Source organism: Crocuta crocuta, unplaced genomic scaffold, assembly GCF_008692635.1.
Source record: "Crocuta crocuta isolate KB4526 unplaced genomic scaffold, BGI_CrCroc_1.0 scaffold244, whole genome shotgun sequence".
NCBI classification, from domain to species: Eukaryota; Metazoa; Chordata; class Mammalia; order Carnivora; family Hyaenidae; genus Crocuta; species Crocuta crocuta.
In genome coordinates this window covers 294,895-310,908 of record NW_027530191.1, presented here as the reverse complement: position 1 = coordinate 310,908, position 16,014 = coordinate 294,895, and the positions used below count along the sequence as shown (strand labels likewise).

The window sequence follows — 16,014 nt, the reverse complement described above, 5'->3', positions numbered from 1 at the left end:
GGCAGATAATTTATTTGAAAAGACAATAGGTAAAAACTAACCTAATCTGGGGAAGGAAACATATCCAGATCCAGAAGGCACAGAGAACAATCAAAATCAACAAAAGCAGATGCACAACCAAGACAATTTGTAATTAAATTGGCACAGTATAGTGATAATTTTTTTTTAAAGCAGCAAGACCAAAGAAGACTGTAATTTACATGGGAAAACACAGAAGGCTAACAGGAGATATTTCAACAGAAACTTTCCAAACTATAAGGGACTGGCATGATATATTCAAAGTGCTGAATGGGAAAAATCTGTATGCAAAAATAACCTATCTGGCAAAAATACCCTATCCTATCATTCAGAACGGAAGGAGAGATACAGAGTTTCCCAGAAAAATAAACACTAAAGGAGTTCATGAGCACTAAATCAGCCCTGCGAAGATATTAAAGTGGACTCTGAGTGGAGAGAAGAAACGATCAAAAGTGAGAGTATAAAGTTAGGTGTAAAGGTATAAAAAGAAGTAACAATGACTATTCCAGTGAAATATCAGTCAAGGAATTTACAAAATTAAAGAATATAAAATAAATAACATATCCCTAAAACATGAGAAGGAGAGAGGAATGGGTTCAAATGTAAACCACCATCAACTTAATAGACACTGCAATATGCAGAAGAGGTTGTATGTAAACCTAATGGTAACCATATATCAAAACACACTAATAAATATACAAAATATAAAGAGAAAGAAACACAAAGATATCAGTAAAGGAAATGAGCAAAACATGAAAGAGAGAAAGACAAGAAAGGATCAGAGAAAATCTTCAGAAACAACTACAAAACAAATATAATAAATGCTTATCTATCAGCAATTACTTTGAATGTAAACGGATGAAATGTTCCAATCAAAAGATAAAGGCTGATAGAATGGATAAAAAAAAAAAAGACATCTCTCTGCTGCCTACAAGAGACTCATTTAAGACCTAATGACACCTGCAGATCGAAAGTGTGGGGAAAGAGAAACATGTATCATGCAGATGGATGTCAAAAGAAAGCCAGAGCAGGAATACTTATACTGAACAAACTAGATATTAAAGACTGTAACAAGAGACAAAGAAGGATACTGCATGATCATAAAAGAGAGAATACAACAAGAAGGGATTATAATTATAATATTTATGCATTCAACAGTAGAAGACCTAAGTGCATAAAACAGTTAATAATAAACTTAAAGGAACTAATCAATAACAACAGAATAATAGTAGGGAACTTTACTACTCCACTTACATCAATGGAGAGATTATCTGAACAGAAAATAAACAAGGTAATAGTTTTGAATGACACTTGAATCAGATGGATTTAACAGATAAACTCAGAGCACTCCATCATAAAACAGCAGAATACACATTCTTTTCAAGTGCACATGGAAGAGTCTTCAAAATAAATAACATCTAAGTAGGCAATAAAACAAGCCTCAACAAATTCGAGAAGATCAAAGTCAAACCATCCATCTTTTCTGACCACAACACTATGAAACTAGGAGTCAACCTCAAGAAACATCTGAAAAGACCACAATTATATGGAGATTAAATAACATTCTACTAAACACTGAATGGGTCAGTGTGGAAATTAAAGAAGAAATTAAAAAGTACATGGAAACAAATGAAAATGAAAACACAATGGTCCAAAACTGTTGGGGTTCAGGAAGAGTGGTTCTAAGAAGGATGTTTATAGTATTACAGGCTTACCTCAGGAAGCAAGGAAAATCTCAAATAAACAACCTAATGGAGCTAGAAAAAGAAAAACAAACAAACTCTACACCAGCAAAGGGAAAGTAATAAATATTAGAGTAGAAATAAATGATATTGAAACTAAAAACAACAACAACAAACAAAAATGGAACAGATATGAAAACTTCCCAATTCATTCTATGAGGCCAGCATTACCCTGATACCAAAACCAAGTAAAGACACCACTAAAAAAGAATACTATAATCTAATATTGCTGATCAACAAAAATGCAAATCCTCAAAAAATACTAGCAAAGCAAATCCAATAATACATTACAAATATCATTTGCCACAGTCCAGTGGAATTTATTCCTGCATTGCAAGGATGGTTCAATATTCACAAATCAAGGTGATATATGACAATAAGAGAAGGAGAAGAACTATATGATCATTTCAATAGATGCAGAAAAAGCACTTGACAAAGTACAACACCTATTCATGATAAAAGCCCCCAGGAAAGTTTAGGTTCAGAGGGAACATACCTCAATATACTAAAGGCCATATATGAAAAACCCACAGTTAACTATTCTAAGTGAGGCCAATCTGAGAGCTTTCCCCCTATGGACAGGAACAAGACAAGGGTGTCCACTCTTACCACTTTTATTTAACATAGTTCTGGAATTCCTAGCCACAGAAATCAGACAACAAAAAGAAAAGACATCCAAATCAAAAAGATTTGGAGATGACATGATACTATATATACAAACCTGAAAGACTCCACTAAAAACCCGTTAGGTCTGAGAAAAGAGTTTAGTAAAGTCACAGAATACAATATCAGTGTACAGAAATCTGTTGTTTCTATATATGAGTAATGAAGCAGAAGAAAGAGAAATTAAGAAAACAATTTCATTTATAATTACATTGAAAATAATTAGATATCTAGGAATAAACCTAACCAAAGAAGTGAAAGACCTGTACTCTGAAAACTGTAAAACAGTGATGAAAGAAAATCAAAATGACACAAAGAAATGGACATACCATGTTCATGGATTGGAAAAACAAATTTGGTAAAATGTCTATACTACAAAGCCATCTACGTATTTAATGCAATCCCTATCCAAATAGCAGCATTTTCCACAGAACTGGAACAAACAATCCTAAATTTGTATGGAACCATAAAAGACCTCAAATAGCCAAAGCAATCTTGGGAAAAAAAAAAAGAAAGCTGGAAACATCACAATTCCAGACTTCAAGTTATATTACAAAGCTGAGGTAATGAAAACAATATGATACTGGCACAAAAATAGACACATGGATCAATAGAACAGAATAGGAAACCCAGAAATAAACCCACAACTATATGGCCAATTATTCTTCAACAAAGCAGGAAAGAATATCCAGTGGGTAAAGGACAATCTCTTCAAGAAGTGGTTTTGGGAAATATGGACAGGAACATGCTGGACTTTATTAAACCATACATAAAAATAATTCAAAGTGGATTAAAGACCTAAATGTGAGACATCCTAAAACCATAAAAATCCTAGAAGAGAACACAGGCAGTAACCTCTTTGACATCACCATGCAACTACTTTCTATATATGTCTCCTAAGGCCAGGGAAACAAAAGTAAAATAAAGTATTGGGACTACATCAAAATAGTTTCTGCACGGTGAAGGAAACAATATAAAAATTAAACTACAACCTTCAGAATGGGAGAAGATGTTTGCAAATGACATATCTGATGAAGGGTTAGTATACAAGATATATAAAGAACTTCTACAACACAATACATAAAAAACAAATAATCCAATTAAAAATGGGTACAGAACATGAACAGACATTTCTCCAGAGAAGATATTCATTCTTTTAGCCAACAGACACATGAAAATATGCTCAACATCACTCATCATCAGGCAAAAGCAAATCAAAACTACAATGGGATACCACCTCACATCTGTCAGAAAAACTAAAATAAACAACACTGAAAACAAGTGTTGGCAAGGATGCAGAGAAAAAGGGGCCCTTTTGCACTTTGGTGAGAATGCAAACTGGTGCAGCCACTGTAGAAAACAGTAGGGAGTACTCAAAAAGTTAAAAATAGATCTCTGTGATTCAGTAGTTGCACTAGTAAGTACTTACTGAAAGAATGCAGAAACACCTATCCAAAATATGTATGCACCCCTATATGCATAGTATCCTTATTTACAATAGCCAAGACATGGAAGCCGCCCCAGGGTCCACTGATTGATGAGTGGATAAAGAAGACGTGATAGACACACACACACACACACACACACACACACACACACGGGAATATTATTCACTCATTAAAAGAGTGAAATCTTGCCATTTGAAAAGATATGGATGAAGCTAGAGAGAATAATTTTAGGTGAAATAAGTCAGTGAAAGAAAAACAAATACCAAATGACTTCAGTCATATGTGGAATTTAAGAAACAATGAGTTAATGGGGGAAAAAAGAGCAGCAAACCAAGAAACAGACTCTTCGCTATAGAGAACAAACTGACGGTTACCAGAAGGGAGGTGCATGAGGAGATGGTTGAAATAGGTGATGGAGATTAAGGAGTGCACTTGTTGTGATGAGTACTAGGTGATTAATGGAATTTTGAATGACTACATTATACCTGTAACAGATATAAACAGTTTACTAACTGGAATTAAAATTAAAAATTAAAAAAATGCTTGCACATATCTGGACACTAATGATTGTAGCATACTTGAAGGATTTTAAAAGAAAAATTGTTCCAAGATATTTGGAGATACAAGCGTTCATGAATGAATTAGAAAAGTCACACATTAGGTAGACCAAGGGTAGACTGAATTAGTATTATTTTTTCTATGAATATAGTGTTAAATAGCTAACATTTATTGTCTACAACACAATAGATATTATATTAAGTGTTTTATATATCCTTATTACTTTATTAAATAGTTACTGACCCTATGAGGAAATGGATGTTTAGAGGTTTATAAGATTTACCCAAGATCAAACAACTCCTTTTGGCATAGGTTGAATTCAAATACTTGTACATCTTACTAGTGTATACAATCTTTGCCAATTTGTAATTAACAAATTATGTGTAGCTCTGACATAACTATCAACACAGGAAATCAATTTGAGTATTAACATCATAGAGGTTTGTCATTTGTGATAAATATTCAGAGATATACAAACACAGTTTACCTTTTTGAAAATGAAACTTTAAAATTTGGATTGACTTTGACTAACCTCTGAGATCTGCTTATGGTTTCCAATACTTTTTATTACTTTTATTGTTAGCTTCATTCTGTTTCCTATTTCCCTTCCTGTATCAGTCCTGCAGTTTACTCTTGGCTCTTCCTCTTTGTCCTCTTTTGAATGCTCCCTCACTATGCAGGCCTATTTCTGCCTCTTGTTTAGGGTACTGTAATCCTTACCTTTTATTATGCTCCAGTCCCGTGTAGTATTTCTTGTCTATTGCAGTACCTAAGGAATACACATCCTCCCTTTCTTCCTACCTTTAATTTTGAAAGTTAGGTATCCAAAATTGTAATTATCTTAAGTCTGTAAAACACACATTCAGATGGATTGGATACCACTAAATAGTGAATAGAAAAAAAATAATAAAAATAGTAACTGAGTTCAGTAATATTAAAAAACATCAGTTCAAGTAACTGTTTATTTTACAAAGAGTAGATGCACCGACATTAACCAATTGACTTGAAGTCTTTAACAGATTGAACTGATTAGATATTTTATCCACTAATAAAATTTCATAATGTAGACTCATTAGATGCTGGTAGAACCCTTCTCAAATTGTTTTGATCAAAAATATATCTGGACATTGCCAAATATACCTCTGGGTAGGGCCTGAGGGTCAAAATCGGTAAAGGTATAGACTAGCATTCATTTTTATTAAAAACTCATTCAATTTAATTCCAGACTTTAGGAATTAATGAATTAAGTAAAAGAGTCAGAGATAGTATCATGTGAAAGTATACAATTTCAATATGAATTACCATTAAGCTGTTCAGTTAGTTTGCAAGGATATTGAGGGCTGTGAGCATCTTTTAGGCTTTATATAACACAGCTTTGAAAACACACAGATTGTTAATTTAGTTACTCTTACTACTGACATGTTTTCCCATGCTTAATAGACAGTCAATAAGAAACTAAACCAAGACAAGAGTACATAATGTAATGAAACAGTCCGTGGACTTGGGGCCACAGAAAGTAGAGTTACCCACTAGTACCATCTAAAGTAGCAAGACTTTTGTAATGTGAGGATCAGCTATTTGATAAAAGTGTCCAAACTTGGCTATATTTTGTAACTGGAGGAGAAAGTCAAACCAGAGAGAATGCTGGAGGTGGCAAGCTTGCCCCACATCAGTAGATCAACCAAACCAAGAATATAAACTAAGATGAAGTTTCTGTTCTGAAATCATCCATGTCTCTGTTTTGTTGTTGTTGTTTTTGTTTTCTCTTCACAGACTTCAGAATCTCTTAATCATAAAAATTATGTAACTGCCCCTTCAGGTTAAAATCCAAGAGGAATATTTTGATAGCATCCTCTTATAGGAAATGAGATCTATCCTTTACCAGACCTAAAGATGTCTTCTTTTTCAAGGATGAATACACAGATAAACTAAAATCAGACTCTTAGAATCTATACAAAGATTCTACAAATAAATAGAGAAAAATTTAGCAATAAGAAGCAGAATAACATTTCTGAGACAGATTTTCTGTGGTAAAAGCATGTAAATTTTATGGATTGTGATTTATGTTCTCAGTAAAATTCAAGATGAGATTTAATGAAACAAAAAATGAAGATTAGATAAGACAATAAACTAATATATAAAGAGACCTAATTCTGAATAGAAAAAAATATTAAAAAATTGAAAGTGCTGTATCAGTTTTCAAATTCAAAGAATGGAAGCCATACTGAAAAAAAAAGATATGGAGGAAACACTTAGAATCTTTTGCTCAGAATGTGTAGGAAAAGACCGATGAAAATAGAAGATAATATATTTGGAGGTCAAGGAGGTCAAAAACAGATCTATTATTCCAATACTAACAATTTCCAAGGAAGATTAAGAAAAACTGGAACAGAAGAATTGTCATGCAGTCAGATGCCTAGATGATTAATTAGGACAAAGAGCCAAACTGAAGGTAATAACCAAGCCTTTATTTTCTGGGTTGGTACAAGCAAGAGGCAAAAAGGCGAGTCCCCAGTGTTCTATTTTCCATACTGAATGGCACCAGGCAAGAGTAAGGTAGATGCAACGCAGATTGGGAGTGAATAGGGTGACAATGGAAATGTCACAGTGCTGAGGAGCTCCAACTAAAAGATTCCTGCTATTTTATAAAAGGGGGTGAGGACTGGAAAAGAACCAAGTTAGAGTGGAGAAAAATGCCTCAGTCAGTGCCCCCCATAAGGAAGTCTTGGGGAAGTATTTAATAAAGGAGGAGGCACCTGAACTAGGATTGCAGATGTACATATGATAATAGCTGTCAGTGGTGAGGAGCCTGAGTCCTTGACTGTAGCTCCTTCCCGAAAACTGACTGTGCACTGACTCTAATATATGGAGAGCAGCATCCCCCATGAGGTCTTCCACGCAAAGCCTTATAATCGCCTATAATTGGATCTGAAAGATCACACGTAGGATTTTGGTCTGGATCCAACTCCTCATTGAATTATACTTTTAAGAGTCCCTTAAAAAACAGGAGGAAAACAGGTATAAAGTGAAGAAAAATCAGATGAGCCCCAAACTTCTCAGCAGCTCTTAATGCCAGAGAACAAGAAGGTAGAGCAATAGCTGCAACATTTTAAGGCAGTAATTCTATATTTAACGCTGTTATTCATATGAAACCACAATAGCAAAAACAATTTCAAGAGCACAAATCATCAGAAAATCCTTTCCTGATCGTGGAAATAAATCATAGAAAATCTGTTTCAGCCAACTAGAAAAAAAATCAAGCTAAATAACTCAAGTTTAAGTCATGTTTAAAGGTTGACATTGAATAGCAAAACCATTTGAAGTAATAAAACCCAAAGAATTACTGTAAATAGATTATGGCATAGAATGCAGATGTCATTATTCTGAAGGAAATATTTCATTCTTACAAAAATTTAAAACATCTTGGCTCTGAAATCTAGAGTATATCATCAAAATTCAAAAGTAAAAATACCTCTATTTCTTCTTTTGACATATGGAAGGTTTTAATAGATACTTGTTTCACCCTTGATACTAAAGAAATATAACTTTTAGTAAGAATAAAAAATGAGCTTTATAACTTCCAAATACTAAAGAAAAGAGATCTCAAAGAAAATACGGTCCATACAGTGAAAGACAGAACCAAAGAAGAATAAAATATATAAAACATAAAATAAGAACTTATAGGCAAGAAGAAACATAAATTTAAGTTGAATATTTCTAATAAGAGGCAAAATTTCTCAAATTGAGTGAAAATACAGAAGAATACCTAAAACAAAATTACTGAAAATGATTTAAAGGAAAAAATAAGGGGTGCCTGGCTGGCTCAGTCAGTAGAGCATGTGAATTGATATTGGGGTTGTGGGTTCAAGCCCCACACTGGGCATGGAGCCTGCTTTAAAAATAAATTAATGTGGTGCCTGGGTGGCTCAGTTGGTTAAGTATCTGACTTTGGCTCATGTCAGATGTATCTCACAGTCCACGGTTTGAGACCCGTGTCAGAGTCTGTGCTGATTCCGCAGAGCCTGGAGCCTGCTTCAGATTCTGTGTCTCCCTCTCTCTCTCTGCCTCTCCCCAGCTTGCACTCTGTCTATCTCAAAAATAAACATTAAAAAATAAATTAAATAAGTGTATATAAATATAAATATTATACACAAAGAATTTTAACATGGAGGAATGAACAAAGATATTCCACATACAGGGAAATTGAAATAAAGCAGGGTACAAATTATTTCAAAGTATATATTTATTAAGGTAGTCATTTTTAATTGAAAAAAGCTATAATCACCAATAAAGATATAACTATTATATACACAGGTGACTCTTGACCAATGCAGGGGTTAGGGGCATAGACCTCCTGTGCAGTTGAAAATCTACATTGTAACTTCTGACTCCCCCAAAACAACAAATATCTACTATTGATTGGAAGCCTTGCCAATTACATGAAGAGTTAATTAACACATATTTTGTATGTTATATGTATTAAATAATGTATTTTTACAATAAAATAAGCTAGCAGAAAATGTTAAGAAATTCATAAGTTAGAGAAAATACACTTAAATTATTGTACTGTATGTTTATGTTGTCTGTTTATAAGACAAATTGTCAGTATCTACATCAATATTATCTTATATGATACAAAACACTGTAGACATTATACTTATTAATAATACTAGACATAAAAATGAAAGGACAATGTGAAAAAAATTCATATTTATTTACAGGTATAATGATTCATGCATTGGTAATGAAGAAGCAGTAATATGATTACTTTATGTTTGCCTAGTATAGTCAATACAATTGCTTCAGGGCAGCTTAACATATACAATGATTAATGAATTGTTATAAAAATTTTATGGCATACAGTATTACAGTTATATTCCTAATACAGTATTGGGAACATTGTTAATGTTTATCTGTGATGATAGGCTAATGCTCATTTTTTCCAATTATAAGAGAGAGGGGGATATTGTATGGTAAAGTAATTCTTTAAAAGCAAAGTTATAAAATGGTAAGAAAGTTAACACATTACCAATTTTCTATTACATATCACTCACCTTATGCCCATGTAAGGTTAGGCTATCCACTTCCATAACAAGTCTTGCACACAATGTGATTGCACACAATATGATGAATACTTAGGCAGTGACAAAGATGACACAACATCTCATACAATTCTTACAGTAAAGTTATTAGATTTTAGCACAAGAACACTTATAAACATACACAACAGATAAATTTATCAACTGTCCAGTGGGATGATTATTCACTATTCATTAAGTGGAACAGAATCACCATAAAGGTCTTCATCTTTGTCTTCGTGCTGAGTAGGCTGAGGAAGAGGAGAGGTTGGTCTTGCTGTCTCAGGAATGGCAGAGGTTTAAGAGGTGGAAGGGGAAGCAGGAGAGGCAGGCACACCTGGTGTCACTTCATGGAGATACATTTTGATTTCTATCTGACTTTTTGCTTTTCCATTTTAATAAAAATGTTTCTATATGGTTCCAATCCTTCTTCCACCATTTGCTTTAGTTTCAGTGCTCATATCATAAAAGGGTCCATTGTCATAAAAGAAGTCAAAAGTCTTGAATATTCAGAACCCTTCTGTCAGATTGATTTGTTTGTTTTCTGGTACTGCTTCTTCTAAATCTTCTTCATCATTGCTGATGATCCGTAAGCTCTCATCTCTATCAAATTGTCTTCTGTTATTTCCTCTGGTATGGTATTTATTAACTCTTGAATTTCTTCAAGATCCATATCTTCACCCTCCCAGCTTTTTTTTGCCATATCCAAAATCTCTTTCATGATTTCCTTGATTGGTGAAACACAGTTTTCTGCAGCAAGAATTTGTTTGGAGCAAAGGCCTTCACAGCTTTTTCTATAACAATGATGGTAATTTCAATTGTGTAATCCTTCCAGGCTTGCATGATTTTTTTTTCTATCACTGCTCTCATCCATAGTGTTGACAATCTTTTTCATACAGTACTGTGTGTAATGAGCCTTTTAAATGTCCTTATGATACCCTCATCTAGAGGCTAAATTAGAGACATTGTGTCTGAGGGCAAGTAGACTACTTTGATGCCTTTGGTATTGAATTCATGGGATTCAGGATGGCCAGGATGGTTCAATATCAAAAGAACTTTAAAAAGTAGTCCCTTACTGGCATGGTACTTCCTGACTTTAGGGACAGAGCATCAATAGGACCAATCCAGAGAAAGGGTTCTTATGAGAAAGGGTTCTCATTGTGCAGGCCTTCTTGTGTAACCAAAAGACTGATAGCTGGTATTTTATCTTTTCCTTTTAAGGCTTGGGAGTTAGCAGCTTTATAGATCAGGCAGTCCTGATCATAAGACCAACTGCATTTGTTAATCTATTTCTTCCTGCTCACTTCTCTCCCTTGCTAATAATGTCCTGTGTGACATTGGTTTTTTTTTTTCTTTTTCCCAGAATAGGGCACTTTCACCTGCATTAAATACTTGTTCAGGATATAGCTTTTCTTCTTCGTGATTTTTGTAATGATATCTGGGAATTCACCTACTGCCACATGGTTGTTAACCTTGACATTTTTTTAAGCCAAACCTCTTTCTAAAATTATCAAACCATCCTTGGCTGGCATTAAATGCCCTAGCTTTAGATCCTTCACCTTCCTTTTGCTTTAAATTAGCTTTAAGTTGGGGCGCCTGGGTGGCTTAGTCGGCTGGGCGTCCGACTTTCGCTTAGGTCATGATCTCGCGGTTCGTGGGTTCGAGCCCCGCATCGGGCTCTGTGCTGACTGCCAGCTCAGAGCCTGGAGCCTATTTCAGAGTCTGTGTCTCCCTCTCTCTCTGACCCTCCCCTGTTCACGCTGTCTCTCTCTCTCTCCTAGAAATAAATAAAAATATTTTTAAAAAAAAGTTTAAATTAGCTTTAAGTTAGCTTTTCCTTGAATCATATTAGAATCTATAGATATATGCCTTTCTTATAGCAATCCTGCACCCACATAAAAGCTGCATTTTCAATATGAGATAAAAATATTTCACAAAAGGTATAAGGTTTTCATGCCTACTAGTATAGCTGAAGTGAAAAGTGCATGAATTTCATTTTGTTTGTTACTTATTTTTTTTTTTTTGTACAACGGTTCTTACACAGGATTCATCTTAAAATGGTGGGCAACCACAGCTGCAGATCACAATCATACATATAAAAAGCAATTCAACTTTTTCTTATAATGTCATAACATTTGTCTGCTTCTTGGGAGTACTTCCAACATCACTAATGGCACTTCATAGTGTTATTCAAGGTTTACAGTATTGCAGTAAACACAAAAAGTACATGAGAACTGCAAGAGATCACTTTTTATTGTAATATGTGAGTGAAGAGACAAACTGCTCATCTCATGTGGAGATGATTAGCATCATACTGTTTTAAGCATATATTTGCAACACTTGAGCTCATCACAATAGCAATAGGAGGTGGCTATGAAATTACAGTAGTTCAGTAGGTACTACAGTAAGTACTACAGTAGGTACTACAGTTAATTTTATGGAGTTATGATTTAATACTGCGTCTTTATGTTTGTTTATACTTCTCTTGACTCAAATGGTGCCATATACAGTCTGTAAGTGTATGTGTAAGTTTTGATATTTAAAATAAGTACATTTATATTTTTATACAATGTAAATATACACACACACATTGGCATCAAGATGTAGAAGGCAAAATGTTTTAGACACTGAAAGAGAAATCAGCTGAAACACAATGGTAGAAAGACACTTCAAGTAGGCCAAAAAATAAGGATGGGATGATCTGAATATTTTTCCTTTTATGGATTGTGCTTTTGGTTGAAGTCCAAGAACTCTTCACCTAGGCTAGATCCCAAAGACTTTCTTGTGTTTTTTTACCCTTAAAAGTTTTATGTTTTTTATGTTTTATACTATTTTTTAAAATCAGTTTTGATATAATTTTTGTGTATGGTGTGAAATTTAGGTCAAGGCCTTTTTTTTTAAGATAAAGTTTTAACTTTTGCCCATTGAAACACATGGATATTTTAAATAGCAATAAATGGAATTGATAAGGGTGTAAAATAAAAGGCACATAGAGTAGTTGCGAATACACATTGATGAAAACAAGTGTGATTCAATATTTGCATTTTTTGGATTTCTCCAAAGATAATTAATCCATAGACATAAAAAGCATACATAGAATAGAGTTGACTGAAGTGTTATTACAGGAAAATGCTGGAAACAATCTACATGTCTAGTATCAAGATGACTGACTAGTAGAATAAAATACTTCACGTTTAGAATTATGTGTAGTCATGTGAAAATGTGACTATCTATTAAATGAAAAACAGGCTTCAAAACATTAAGCACAATATGTTAATAGTATAGAGATTACAAGTGATTTTTATTTTCTCCTTTGTGTTTTTTCCTATATTCCTATATTGAGTAAAGCATAGAACAGTTTCATGTTTTGTTGTGGTTACTATTTATTACTGTCTTAGTTTTTCTTTAATGACTTTAAAAGTATTGCAGCATTTTAAAGTTGTTCTTATGAAGTGGAAAAGTATGTAGCTATGTAGTCAGACTATATCTCTGACTAATGAAAGTTATAAAAACATATTAATTTAAATATTACACATATAATTTTAATTATAAAATAAATCCACCTATATGTACTAAGACAAAAGATTTTTTTAATCACTAAATTTTAGGAAAGAAGAAAGATATGAGAAAATTGGCTCATGGTTGCTATTTTTAAGGGATAGCCCAGGGCTTATTATTATAACTACTTTATTACTTTTTTAAAAAAGTTTTTTAATGTTTATTTATTTTTGAGTTGGAGACAAAGCACAAGTGGGGGAGGGGCAGAGAGAGAGACAGAATCTGAAACAGGCTCCAGGCTTGGAGCTGTCAGCACAGAGCCTGACATGGAACTCAAACTCATGGACCATAAGATCATGACTTGAGCTGAAGTTGGATGCTGAACAGACTGAGCCACCCAGGCTCCCTACTACTTTATTACTTTAAAAAAATGTTTTTCTTACTTTATTCAAACTGAGTCATTTACTTGTGGGGTAAAGAGGCAATGATACAACAAATATGCTAGAAATATAGAGGTGCTCAATACAGAGAAAGATGCTCTATTGCAACTGTTGCAAGATTACATCTAGGTTAAGCCAGGTATACTTTTAAACTTTATTCAAGATAAAGCTACTTTTTTGGATTAATCAAATTGGGGCATACACTTCATAAGGTAATCTTGATTACTAAGTAAGTTTTTTCTCTGCTACATCTTTCAAAAAGATAAATACAAAGAAAACATCTCAGGTTCTAAAGTGTTTAGCTAAGGACTTTGGTAGCTAAGTAATTTAAATCTCTGCATAAGGCTATTAAAAGAAAAAGTACCATATCATTGTATGTGTGTATTGTATATTCACACAGATGAATGCATATACATAATGTTATAAAATGAGATAAATAGATTATGTTTCATGATTTCTGTTTTGGAACATGGCCCTAAAATTAAGGAATAAGAATTGTAATGAGTAATGTTTGTTTAGAACAGCTTTTTTAACTCTTGATAAGGAAAAGGGGAAAAATAGGAAATTAAAAGGATCTCCGATTGGATAATATATAGAATATATTGATAGTATTTTACTGATACATAGAAATTCATAATGCTGTTTTTTATATTCATAGACTGGTTTTTATATTCATAGATTGAAGTAGATATAAGATAACTTGCAATCAGAAAAATAGGTAAAAACTTTGAGCTTTTCTAAATAGAGTGAAATTTACTGTTTGAGTATTTATTTGCCTTCCTTTTCCCAAGTCTCTTAAAGGATTCTTTCTTTCCCTTCACTTCTAAAAGGCTTCATTTAAGTCCCAAGCAATTTGGGGATTCTGTTAAGCCAGATAAGAAGGAAAGAAAAGGGTGAGAAAGTAATTTCTGTGGGACTTTTATAGAGAGGGTATCTGGGAAAACTGGGATGTGAGGGGAAGGTACATAGAGGAAAGAAGGGTTTATATATCTGTAAGATCATATTCTGAGCCAAACTCGAGAGTTGGATGCTTAACAAAATGAGCCAGTCAGGCTCCCCAGAAAGAAGGATTTTAAAAAGTATTGTTCAAGAAATGACAATAAGGAACTTAAGTTATTATTATCTTTTTTATAAGAGAGAGAACATGCAAGCAGGGGAGAGGGACAGAGAAAAGAAAAGAGAGAATCTTAAGCTGACTCCATGCTCAGTATGGAGCCCAACATAAGGCTTAATCCCACAATCCTGGGATCATGACCTAAATTGAAATCAAGATTTGGATGCTCAACCAGCTGAGTCACCCACGTGCCCCAAGAACTTAAGTTATTTTGACATTAGTTTTCAGTTGCCATCAGGTTCTGATCACAACACAGCTTGCTGAGACAACATGAGTTAAAGATTTAATAAAACTTGGAAGTGTCAACAGTTGTATATCCACACACAATTGAGATGGGAATATGAAGGGCAGGAGAATATAATCTAATCTGCAAGAGGAAGGTATTGCCTTCCACATTCATTTTTTTCCACATTCATTTTTGTTGTTTTTAATTTTTGTTGATCAAGATACACTTTTTGTTAAAGAACAAGTTGCGTAGATGATTTATGATTTACCACCTTTTATCATATGAATAACAGATATATTTATCTTTTCTCCTCTGGGGCATTGAATTTTATGTTGGCTAGGGGGATGGGAACATAGGAAGGAGAAGTGAAGTAAAAATTGATCCAGTATGTTTTTCAATATGAAACAAACTTGGCAAATCCATAATTTTTCTCTTTTTGACCTATAGTCCATCATATTCTACTCTATACTGTTAGCCAAAGGTTTTCTTTTACTTTGTCATTTTCTCTTACTGGAAATGCAGGAAATAGTCTTTAAAGTAAGTAGATGTCAGATCAGGTTCTTCAAAATTTTAATGATATCAATCAACATGGCAGTTGTTGTTTTTCTCTTTTAGCCTTATTTACTAATACTCAAAATTAAATTTATCAAGACATAACTGGTAAAATGATTCCTAGAATATCTTTGACATAATAACTTATAAGAGAATGGTCTTCAGTATTATCTGTATATGTAGTATAACCATCACATCACATCCTGTTTCTATACATAAATGTCCAAAACAAAAGGAAAAAGGAAGAGCAGTTTTTATAGGCTATCACTGATACTTCATATTTTGTTTTAAAGAATGTTTTTTTTTTATTTGACTGGGTTCTTTGCAACATTTTTGGCATCATCTAGTTTAAAATACCTGACATTACTTTAGAGCAGAATTAATTGGTCATGTAGGTAAAGTGATCTCTCAGGGCTTTTCAAACGGAACCTACAGTGTAAGCCTAATATTTCATAGATTAGACAGATGGATTATCAGTGTTTTTGTTTGCATTCTGTGAAAACAGAAATTGGAAAAGTAAATTGAAAATGTAGAGGTTTTACATTCAGTTCTGCTAATTGAGTTCTGAGTTTTTTCATTGGTAAAATGACTTTGTAAATGGCATCAGCTATCATTAGCACTTAAATTATTTCATGAAAAAGAGGAAATCTCATATTTAGTAAATTAGATATCTTGAA

At 33.4% G+C, this 16,014-nt stretch overlaps 1 protein-coding gene across 5 annotated transcripts in view; it reads left to right on the top strand.

Annotated features, from left to right (window-relative positions):
• Nucleotides 1-16,014, top strand: part of PHYHIPL (phytanoyl-CoA 2-hydroxylase interacting protein like) — a 78,537-nt gene that overhangs the window by 45,669 nt on the left and 16,854 nt on the right. Inside the window, exon 1 of one of the 5 annotated variants that reach the window (XM_077765234.1) lies at nucleotides 14,316-14,338. The exons of the other annotated variants lie outside the window; for them this stretch is intronic. The gene's annotated coding sequence lies outside the window, so the exon portion shown is untranslated. Of the gene's footprint in view, nucleotides 1-14,315; nucleotides 14,339-16,014 lie in introns of those variants that run through there. 5 annotated transcript variants of the gene reach the window in all.